This window comes from Phragmites australis, chromosome 16 (genome assembly GCF_958298935.1).
Source record: "Phragmites australis chromosome 16, lpPhrAust1.1, whole genome shotgun sequence".
Classification (NCBI taxonomy): domain Eukaryota; kingdom Viridiplantae; phylum Streptophyta; class Magnoliopsida; order Poales; family Poaceae; genus Phragmites; species Phragmites australis.
Genome location: NC_084936.1, coordinates 15,519,486 through 15,531,567, shown reverse-complemented (window position 1 = coordinate 15,531,567; position 12,082 = coordinate 15,519,486).

Here is a 12,082-nt window from a genome sequence, read left to right as displayed (position 1 = left end):
TCCAAAAAACACAAAAAGCATTAATAAGTGATGGGTCATAACTGTGACTTTTTAAAAGTGACAGGTCACTTATGACCCATCACTTATGACCTTCATTAGTGGTGGGCTAAGTTGTGACCTGTCACAATGATCTCCCTTATGACCACTACTACAGAACTGGTCAAAAGTAGCGGCACATTAGTGCTGGTTGTACAGTAACCGCCACTGAAGATGTATCAGTGCCAGTTCTTAACCTCCCGCGACCGAACAGTGATGGAGCCACTATCAGTCCATATCAGTGCTGGTTCGTGTTATAAACTGGCGTTAATACAAACGATTAGTGTTGGTTCTAGTCACAACTAGCACTGATAGTTCATTTGGTCCTGAAATTTTAATCCATTCTAATTTTGGCTCGACCAAACATCTGGCTCCAATTATCATTGCCGGTTATAGTCACAATTTGCACTAATAGTCTCTATGAATCTGAAATTTTATTTCAATCTGATTTTGGCTCAATCAAGCCCAGCTCATCCAGATATTTTTCTCTGCTCAAGTCTGGCAGTCTCTCTCTCTCTCTCTCTCTCTCTCTCTCTCTCTCTCTCGTTCCCCACCGCCCCTCTCAGATCTTGATCTCTCCTCTCTTTCTCGTAGTTCATCCCATCGCCGGCCTTGTCCCCTCTCCATCTCCTTCTCCCTCCCACCGCTGGCCCCTCCCCATCCCTCATGGCTGGTCATCGCGTGGGACGGCGGGATCCAGCTCGCCGGCGGCCGGATTCAGCTCGGGAGCGTTAGGATCCAGCATGGAGACTGCTGTCGACCACGTGCTGGAGGACCCCCTAAGCACCGAGCATGGAGGCTAGAGGTCTAGGCCGCATCGGGCATCCGCCGTGCTGAGGTTCATGGCATAGGACGTGGGCATCCACCATCGACCACATCGCCATGCTGAGGTTCCACCTCGGCGTCCAACGCGCACTACAGTCCCAGCCATGGCGACTAGCGAGGGCTCTAGTGGGTAGCCACCACCTCCCAAAGGTCCTGCGTGTGGAGGCCAGAGGTACAACACACAGAGGCTGGAGCTCCACAGGCACGGCGATGACCCAAGCACCCTCCAAGTCCAGCATGCATGATATTCGTCGAGTTGATTTGTTCTTTTGTTGTGTTCTTTAGTTGAGATGAGATGTGATGAGTACTGCATGCATGCATCGTCCAGTTCACACATTGACCATTAAATGATCTTGAATTGAGATGCAGGAGATGAGTACTGAAATGTTCTTGACTTATGATCTTGAGTTGAGATGCATGAGATTAGTACTGAAATGTTCAAACTAACATGAATGAGATGGACGAGATGACTCAATTTGAGAATGCTACGGTGGCGGCGGCAGCAGGAGCACGACGGCGGTGGCAGTGGCTGGAGTGGCAGCCGAGCTGGCTCGTTTATTTTTTTTGCTTGGGAACCTATTTTAGTGCCAGTTCTAGACCCGCCACTGATAGTTAGTGACTATCAATACCGAGTAAAGAGTGCCGACTGAAGCCATTTTTCAACCAACACTCTTTATGACTTTTTGCAGTAGTGGACTAGTCATCAATGACACGTTGGGGTGACCGGTGCGAAACTCGTCACCCATGACGGTTATCACCCATCCCTTATGACCCTTTTTGACGTAGTATCTGAAGTAGACTAGCTAAACAAGAAATGAAAAATACAGAATTTTTATTCACGAATTTGAAACCTATTTTAAAAGCAGGATAAGTTAGTTCGTTTGGTAGCCATAAGATAGACATAAAACTTGTTTTAGCGTAGGTGGACCAAGCCAATATTATGCTGGCTAAACGTATAGCTGTAGATGGAATTAGGTAGATCTCAGACTGAAGGCTAGGATATAGACATATAGTCAAAAGCAATAGATCTTCTAGATGAAAATACAAGTTATCTTACTTAGGAAATAGATGCGCTGGCAAACAGGATGATGCTAGATACAGTGAAAAAATGACCAAGATCAGCAGGTGTAGGACAAAGATTTTGATCTTTGATCTAGAGAAAACACATGCTTGGATTTAAGGTGCACATAATTAACCAATGCCACCGGTCCCCAGTCATCAGCGCCTCCTTCAATCTTCAGGCGACTCCATCCCCTGCACGAGTTTGTAGCTAACACTGATTCCCCATGAGGAAATCGGAGACGGAGAAGGGAATATGATCATCTAGAAGGACTCAAATGGAATCTTGAGGATATGCACAACCGATTAGATGCTCTATCCAAAACCGAACCCCTTTCAAATATAGAAGCCGATGCGGATAAAACTCACCGCCATCAAACCATAAAACGAATCGATCTTTGTCCCTACCTCATCCCCGAGTATAAATAGATGGCCCATCCTTCCCAAGGGCTTCTCCCCACCCCAGCGCCTTAGAACCCTCACCCGAGAGCCACCCCGACGCCGCCCGTAGCTTGCCTAAACCTCTCACCGTCACCACGCTGCTGAGGAGTCATCCGACGCCAAAGACCGTATCAATCGAGTTCTTTGTCACCCATAGGTCGTGTTCTGCCGCTCGTCGGAGAAGATCACGCTGTGGAACGTGATTTCGATGAAGTCTGGTGAGGAGCTGCCACAGGGAAGCTCGCCGACACTTGTTGTCCAGTCGGTGAACAAGGAGGAGAGCCACAGCCGTTTGATAATCATCATGTGTCCTAGATTAGTTCATCGGACTTAGGTGAGCAGGTGGAGAACAATAAGCATGACCTGATATACAATTTAAACACATCTATACTAATCTGTATTACACGTGAATTATACAAAAAAAATAAATTTCTTTAACATATTTGCAAAGTGAGTCTGAACCATGATGGCTGTATTTCATTGCATAGTTGATGTGCTATGTTTGAAGATGAGTAACATATAATTAAGTTCAGTGTGCCAAAAGGACCAAAATCATATATAACATTTTTATATATAAAATTACAGTTTCAGTGCAATGGTTAAAAATAGGAATTGTGGTATCTACAAGATGAAAATTAGGTTGGGAGTGTTAAAAGTGTGATATACAGTATTCTCTTAACGTAGAATGATTGTATGAGTTCTTGATCTGCAGGAAATGCAGATACAAACTTGTTAATTTTCTTGGTCAAGATAGAATTAGTTGATAAAATCATCTTAACCTGAGAAGTTTGCCACACTAAAGATATGAAACTTACCTGCCATGAATCGTAGGCTGCCACTACTACAAAACTGACCTTATATGCTGGCCCATCACTGCCGGTTCCTAATGGGCCGGCAGTGATGGGGCATCACTGCCGGTTCATAAGTCGCGCGGGAAGAATCAGCCGTCTTGGCTTATGAACTGGCAGTAATAAGGGTCATCACTGTCGGTCAATAGATTGAGCTGGCAGTGATGCACTGCTCCCTCATCACTGCAGGCTTAATCCACCGACCGGCAGTGATAGCATAACATCATTGCCGGCTGGTTAAATGAGCCGGGAATGATGTCCTGGCTATATAAAAGTCGCCCTCTCCTTCCGCAAGCTCGAGGACAACAAAGAGGAGCTCTGTTCTTGCTCGGTGGCTGCCATTTTTGCTCACCAGGATCTTAGTGGCTTCAAAATTTTGAGAAATCCTCATGCACTAGGTGTTCCAAGGTGTGTAACTTCCTCTCTAATCCATTTCTATTTGAATTTTATTTGCTAAATTGCTCTAGATTTTGAAATGATGGAGATAAACCTATGGCCATGATGTTTTGAGACAATGTAGATGCAATTATACCTCATTATGATATGGAAGCTTCAATTCTGGTGGAAAGTTTCTTTATTATTGATTTACATTAGCTATATGTATGAACATATTTATTTTTGGTTTTTAATGAATTAGAAAATTTAGCCATGATATTAATGTATATAGCAAACACCAATTATATATTTTATATCTTAATTAATTAGCAAGCTCCAATATAGAAACTTTAGGTATGAGCATACTTATGGTTGATTTTTAGTGAATTAGAAAAATTAGCCATGATATTTAGGTATGTAGAAAGCTCCAATTATATTTTTTCTATTTTAATTAATTATTATGTTCTTAATATGGAAACTTTAGGTATGAGCGTATTTATTTTTAATGAATTAGAAAAACATTTCATGATATTTAGGTATTAGTAAAGTACAATTATATTTATGTATGAGCGTATTTATTTTTGATGTTTACTTAATGAGTCATAGATAAGGTGTTGAATAATAAAGAAAATTTCTAGGGATGGCACCAACAAATACTTAGTGCTGTAATTGAAGGCAAGCAACAGGTGGTCTGATACAAGCTTCACATAGTTGTTACTGTTCTTGAAGAAATTGCTTTCAAAGGAAAATGTGCTACCAAGAAACATGTACTAGGCCAAGCAGGTTGGGTGCCCATTGTGGTTGGAAGTACAGAAAATACATGCATGTCCAAATGATTGCATGTTGTATCACGGAGAGCATGTAGACATGCAAGCGTGTCTCGTCTGTGGTGCAGCACGGTACAAGCGTGACGGTGATAATATCGATGGTGAAGGAAAGAAGAAAAGGCGTCCCGTGAAGGTGATGTGGTATTTTCCTATAGTCCCCCGTTTGGAGTGTTTATTTGCGAACAAAAGGCATGCCGAACTGATGCGATGGCACGCCGATGAGCGCAAGGATGATAGAATGCTGAGACACCTTGCTGATTCTACGTAGTGGAGAAACATCGATAGGAAATACAAGAATCCCTTTGCTGAAGATGTGAGGAATATAACATTTGGGTTGAGTACGGATGGGATGAATCCATTCGGCAATATGAGCAGTAGTCATAGCACTTGGCCTATGACTCTATGTATCTACAACCTTCCTCACCGTTGTTGATACCAGGGCCGAGGCAAGCTGGCAACGATATCGATATCTACCTGAAACCATTAATGAAAGATCTTGTAATACTATGGAACGATGGTGCGCAGGTATGGGATGCATACAAATGAGAGAACTTCACCCTACGCGCAATGTTGTTCGTAACAATCCAAGATTGGCTAGCCCTTGGCAACCTATCGGGCCAGACTGTCAAAGGCTACTGTGCATGCATGCATTGCTTGGATGAAACAAAGATCTTGTGGCTGAAGAACAGCCGAAAAATGGTGTACTTAGGTCATCATAAATTTCTTCGCAAGGATCACCCGTACCGCAGAAACAGTCCTTTTGATGGGAAAGTTGAGACTCGATCACCTCCTAACCATCGCACTGGGAGATAGGTATATGAGATGGTAAATGGACTTAGGGTTATCCTTGGAAAGGGACGCTGGAGCACACTGGTTCCGAAATATAATCTTAGAGCTCCTATGTTCAAAATGAAATCTGTCTTTTGTGACTTAGCATATTGACCAGATTTGGTGGTTTGACACGCAATCGATGTCATGCACATTGAGAAGAACGTGTGTGATAGCTTGATTGGTACATTACTAGACATACCAGGTTAAATAAAGGATACACTCCAAGTACCGAAGGACCATATTGATTATTTATTATTGACCATATTGATTTTTGATTTTAGGTATATACAAAAATTAATTTTGGTATATAGCAAGTTCAAATTTAAATAAATATGTATTAGGTCTGCTTTGTCAACTTAATGTTAATAAATATAGATAGTACAAACTCAATCGAAATCACCTGAGTAGCTCAGTGATTTGTTCAGTCTTGGTTGGTGTAGGGCTTGGGTTCGAGTCTCTGTGCGTGCATGCGAAGCTAAAACAAATTTTTTATACCCCGCGGTACCAATAGTGAAAGGGGTTTCACTGCAGGTGGATATATTGGGCCGGTAGTGAAACTACTTTCACTGTCGGTGTACTTATTGAGCCGACAGTGAAAGTAGTTTCACTGTCGGTTGTCCTAGTGAGTCGGTAGTGAAGGTACCATTTCACTACCAGTGGTCATATTGAGCCGACACTGAAAGTCCTCACCTATAAAATACCTCCACGCCTCGTGCCCTTTGACACTTAGAAATTTTTTCCCGTTCCCTATGTCGTCCACCAAAATGCCTCCCGAAGCTGAGGAGCCCACACCACCGGAGTTCCACGAGCCCGTGTCATCCTCCTCAACACCGTCGTCCTCCTCCCCGCCGCCGTCGCCGTCCTCCTGCCCGGTGCCATTCCCATCCTCCTCGACGCCATCATCCTCCTCCCCGCTGCGGTCATCATCCTCCTCCCCAGCGCCATTCTCATCCTCCTCGATGCCGTTCCCTATCCTCCCTAACGCCAACGTCCTCCTCCCCGACGCCGACCCCATCCTCAGTCCCCAACACCGCCTTCCTCGGAGTTGCCTGCCTCTACGCCGCCGCCCCGTCCCCGAGGCCACGTTCATCCACGCGGTTGTCCCCGTCGCTGTCGTCCTCGAGCTCCAATACATCATCATGGTGAGTACTCCACTGCTCACCATCTCCCTCCACCTCCCAGACGATGTTTGTGGTTGCTACGAAGTGATAGGTACATTGAGGTTAATGGTTGATTTGGTAATTGAGTTCTGGTTTCACCATTGGGTGGTTTAGTCAATTGAAATTGAGCCGAGTGAGCTCGGTTCTAGTGTTTAGAACTTTGGTGCTCAGGCAATCGATTGGTGGTGGTGCTGTTTTGGTGGAGGTGCTGTGTTGGAGGTGCTTATTAACTATATTGATTTTGCCTTCAGCCGAATTGCACTGTGAGTATTTCAGTTTTCTCCTCCCTTTCATTTCTGCTCTCTGGACGGCTTGGTGATATGCTCTGTGATGATCAAATGGAACACTGAGGTTAGGTTAGATGTCTAAGTGCAATAGGTGCTAAATCTGTTTGTTCTCTATTGTTGGATTGGCATAGATTGCCCTGATAGTAGTGGTGCATTCCATTGTTCATTCCCTGTGCTTATTTTTGGTAGTCTGTTCATTGCCAGTTAGGCTTGATTCCTGGACTAGGAGGTGCTTTATTTGTCAATTCAATTAATCTTGTTTTGATTGAATTCTGGAAGAGCAGGAAAACCTTTGGTACTGCTCTGATATTTTGCTACTTGGTTAGTGTTTGTTTCTCAAAGAGTAATCCTCTCCCTGTCAGCTTTTATATCTAGCAGCTTTGTCCAGGAAGAAAGCTCAATTTCAAACAATATTTTTTTAGTTTTACATCTAGTTGTAATCTTAGCTTCTAGCCTAGCTTGTGATGTGTCAAATGGACAATTAGGGAGCAGGATATCGTAGTCCTGGGCCATTTGTTATATTTATCTGAGAGAAATTTTATTCAATCATCCATAAGTTGTTCAGTTCATTATCTTGCTTGATGGGAGGTGGTTTTGCTTCTATACTTATGGTACTTACGTGTATGTTCATGTTCAGTGTATATGAACTACTTTGTTTCTTGATTTTTATATTCAGGTGGTCCTCAAGCATATTTTGCAATCGCAAATGATGAAAGGAGATAACTATTTACCATACATATGACTGCAAAGCTCTACTAGTTTGGTTATTACACATGCACCTTGCATGTCTTTTCACTCTCCCAGTCGAGCTTGCAATCGTATATAATTATCTCCACAATCTGAAGTGGATCAATCAAATTATAGACTCTTTGTTGGATGGTGGATGCATATGATGGTGGTGAATGATTTTTGTTTTTATTTATTGCTTTTCTTCTTACACCCTAATATATAGATACTGATGCTATGCTTATTTTCGTACTGATCAATGCACCCTAATGTATAGACAACCTCTCTCCCTCCCTCGTCAGCTTTATCTCTACCTCCCTCCTTTCTCAGCTCTCTATATGTATACTACTCAACCGCTCATTGTCATCGCATGCAGAACTTCCAGGAAGGAATGGCACCACCAACCACCGATCCGGCTCAGGTGCCAGAAGGAGATGTAGTGCCGCCGTCAAACATTGAAGAAGGTAGCCCGAGCCACTACCTCAACCTGGAACAAATAGGCGCATGTGGAGTCGTTGAAGTAATTCATAATTAGATGAATGCATCTCTTCTACATATTATCGTATAGGTTCCCAATAGTTTTTTTGAATCTGCGCAGATGCTTGATGCTCCGGAGGGTCACGACAATGAGCAATCCCAGGCATGGCATCGTGTCCGAGATCCCTCGAAGATCCCTACTAGGCGATTAGTGATCACAGAGGTCTCTCCAGCAGGGGAGCCAACTACACCTGAGAGAGTTCTGGGGCCATACAAGTCAATTTGTAGGATTGCTGTTAAGGATCACGTGCCCATCAGCTACAAATTGTGGACTGGCGAACGAGGTGATCCGCATGTGGTTCCTGATTCGATCAAGAATGACATCTTGTGGCCCAAGATATTAGAGAAGTCGGACTTCCCTGAAGAGATAGATACGGAAGTAGTTAAGCGTAAGATGCTAATGATCATGGGCCTTTCATTTAAGAACTGGAAGGGCACACTGAACAGAACATATGTGCAGAAAGGTACAATGCCAGATTTTCGCTAGTGGTTGCAACTGGAAGATCATTGGAAAATCTTTGCGGAGTACAAGTCATCGGAAGAAGCACAGAGGTTGAGTGCGGTGAACAAAGCAAACTCAAAGAAGAACCTCTACCCCCACAAAGTCAGTAGCCGTGGGTACATGAGGAAAGAATGGCAGTGACAACAACAACTAGATCAACTGTGAGAGGGAGGTGTCGCACCTGAGACAGAGGACTGGAACGATCGATCGACTCACTTCCTTCTTCGGAGGGGTGCTTCTTACTTGTTTGATGGAAGCTTATGCTTTACAACCTCGAAAGATCAGGAAGTGATGCAAACGTTTGCAAAAAAGCTTGTGGAAGCCCACGAGCAGTCTGCAAAAGGCTCTTTCAAGCCAAACAGGGATAGGGACGAGCTCACTTTAGCCCTAGGAAACAAGGAGCACGGTGATAGCACATGAGGCATTGGGGTGATGGGTTGGAAATATGGATTCCCCGACAAAGTCGATAGTTACAAGATCCAAAAGAGATCCCAAGCAGAGCGAGATGCAAAACAAGAGGCAGAACAAGCTAGGATGATGGAAATGCTTGAACAAGTACTAAAAAAGGAGATGGAACATACAGAAGAAAAAATAGCACAAGCAGTAGCACAAGCCCTCATGCGTGAATGAGGCACCATTGTGAGCCAACAGGAATGGCCGACAACATCTCCTGAGGTTGTGCGCTCTAGCCCCGGTGATCGTCGAAGTAGCTGTGCGTCCACGGGAGTTCTGGGAGCTAACTCCATCACTTGTCTCGTGGACCTCATCACAACACGGACACCGTGTGAACTACACATTGGTTCTAGGAACATTACCATCAAGGTGGCTTCCAGCGTGGCTTATCACCGTGGATCCCATGAACATTTCCATGGACGTCTGATACCGGAGGGCTATGCTGCGGTCGAAGTAGATGAGGCAGTTGACTAGTACCGCCATGTTGAGGTGGACTACCCCGCAGAGGAGGGGGCGAACACTATAGGAGAGAACGAGCACACATTCATCGCCTGGGAGAAGGTCTACATAGTGTTTCCACCAGGGACAGCTCCCGAGACTCTCTACTCTCCACTACACCCTGGTCCGTCGTCGCTTCAAAGATCTCCCTCTCCTCAGCCATCTCCCAAAAGAAGTCCACCTCCTCAGCCATCGCCTCGAAGAAGTTTATCGCTCAAGAAGCCAGCACCATCAAGAAGCTAGCCATCAGCTCACGGAAAACAAGATCTGGTTCTGCAACATTTAAGTAGACGACATCATCTAAGGAGTCTGTGGCATCTAAGAAGTTGGCGGAACCCAAGGATGTCTATTCACTCACTGCTGAGGAAACAAAAGAAGTTGTGGACGTCAATGTCACGTCTCATTTCCATCCTCCACCACCTCCATCGAAGCCTATTGTGCCTGAAGATACCTTGAATTTTTTCATGAAAATGCCCAAAGCTAAACAGACCGGGTCGGCTTCAAGTAAACCGCCGACTGACTATGAATGCATTAGCAAGATGCAGGCCAAGAACAAACCATGCCCAATCATTAAGGATGCTCCAAGCATTGCGGACTTCCTGGCTTCTTCTAGATTAATAGCAGAAGAACTAGCACGACTTACTGTGGGAATGGATATATCAAAGTCGGATGTTATATGGCCGTTTGAGTTGGGTAAACCTTTGGTCAAACCAGATATGGAAAGGAACCTTACAACTCAAATGTGTCGATTACATCAATAGTACATGGAGCAGTCCAGGCAGGGTTTTCAGGCGTTCCCTGTAAGATACAAAGAAGAATATTTCCTCAACGGGGAAGGCTTCTTTTGGATGGAATTCTTGCACTTGTATGAACTATACAAGGAAGATGCCCTCAATGTGGCTATAGTCAGAGCGTGGACTCTGTGAGTGACTTATGTATATAATTCACGTTATATGATCTTGCACCTTGTAATTGCATAGCTAACTTCTCTCTTTCGTGGAATGAAGATACAAGCATACAAGCAACACTTAGATAAGAAAGTAGGATTCATCGATCCTAGCCTTGTGAACCAGAAACTTGTAATGAAGAATCCAGACTTCACCGAGGCCTACTTATTAAAGTGTCTGCTTCACCACTAATATAAGAAATTCATACTCTTACCCTACAGCTATGAGTATGTGTTTGCGTGCAAGTGCGTCCTCATTTTATGAGCAACTTAATTGTAGTACTAATTTGCTATGGTGACATATTCTGCAGTTTTCATTAGATCCTCTTTGTCATCCACCTAGACTTGAGCAAGATCATTGTGTTGGACTCAACAAAGAGAGATCAGACGACTTACCAACACCTCATCAGCATGCTAAATAGGTTAACTCGATTATTTAATCTTCTTGACGATTGCATCTAAGTTTTATTGGTATTCATATTCACGTATAGGGTGTACAGAAGATACCGCAAGAAGAGTGTTATCCAGTTTCCATTCAGGAAGGAGTATGCTGTAAAAACCAACTTTCCGATACACAATACATATTCATGTCTTGCATTTCCTACTGAATAAAAAGGGTCAATTCATTCCATTGTTGAATCCTTTCCTCTTGAAGTGTATGAGGCAGCCACCCGGCAACAATCTCTGCGCATTTTATGTTCTTACTTTCATGCACGCATTCAGCCTAGAGGAAGACGCTGTTTGGTTTATTGACCTTGAGGTATGAAATAACATATCAATTCCTTATTTTCAATTTCTACACGTATTCAAGGACTAATTCTTTCGATTCTTCAAACGTAGTGCTCCAAACTACGCACAAGTGTGTTACAACCTACCGAAATATATGACCTTCAAGAACAGATGGCCGGGTTCTTATTGGAACATTTTATCAACCCAAATGGCGAGTTTCATGAACTGATCATGCCGTCCACACGTGCGAGACCTTCAGATGACACCTTACCTTCAAGCAGAGAGTATGCGACAAGGAGGAAGGCTACCAAGGGGCTTGACAATGTATTCTATTTTTGCAATTCAGACAATATTAATGAATGACATTACCAGTTCTACGATATACCACCGGTGTGTCAATGACATGTGGGACGAGGTCCCACTTGTCATCCTCACAATGGATGTCATATCGTAGAACCCACACTTATTGAGTTGTAAATCGTAGATTTTTCCATTTATTAATGAATTATATAAATTACTATGTATGATGCGAAGTTGGTATCGTCAGATGATTCTTGGACACAATGGCCTTCCAATGATGATACAAAGGAGGAGCAAAAAGCGGCGTCTCGTAACATGCCCAAGAGGAGGAGGATGAGAGGCTAGCCCATGAGCTGTGCACTACGGAGGTGCAAGAAGCAGTATCCCATAAATGCGCCCAGGAGGTGGAAGACGAGAGGGTGGCCCGTTACTGTGTTGCGGAGGAGGCCGAAGGTTCAAAACCTAAAGGAGTTCAGACGTCAGACTTCGATGTCTTTGACATGCCAGCGAGCCTGGAGCATAGGCGACGCTGCGGTAGATCATGCGTTCTTGGGTCGTCCGCTCCACCACCATCGGCCCCCTGACGTCCTCGGACGTACTCATGCCATCAATCGTCAGTGCAGGGACGTCATCGCGGGAGAGGTAGAGGGATACTGGACTAGCTCAACTCAACCGACTTTTCATGGGGTGACTTGTAATATT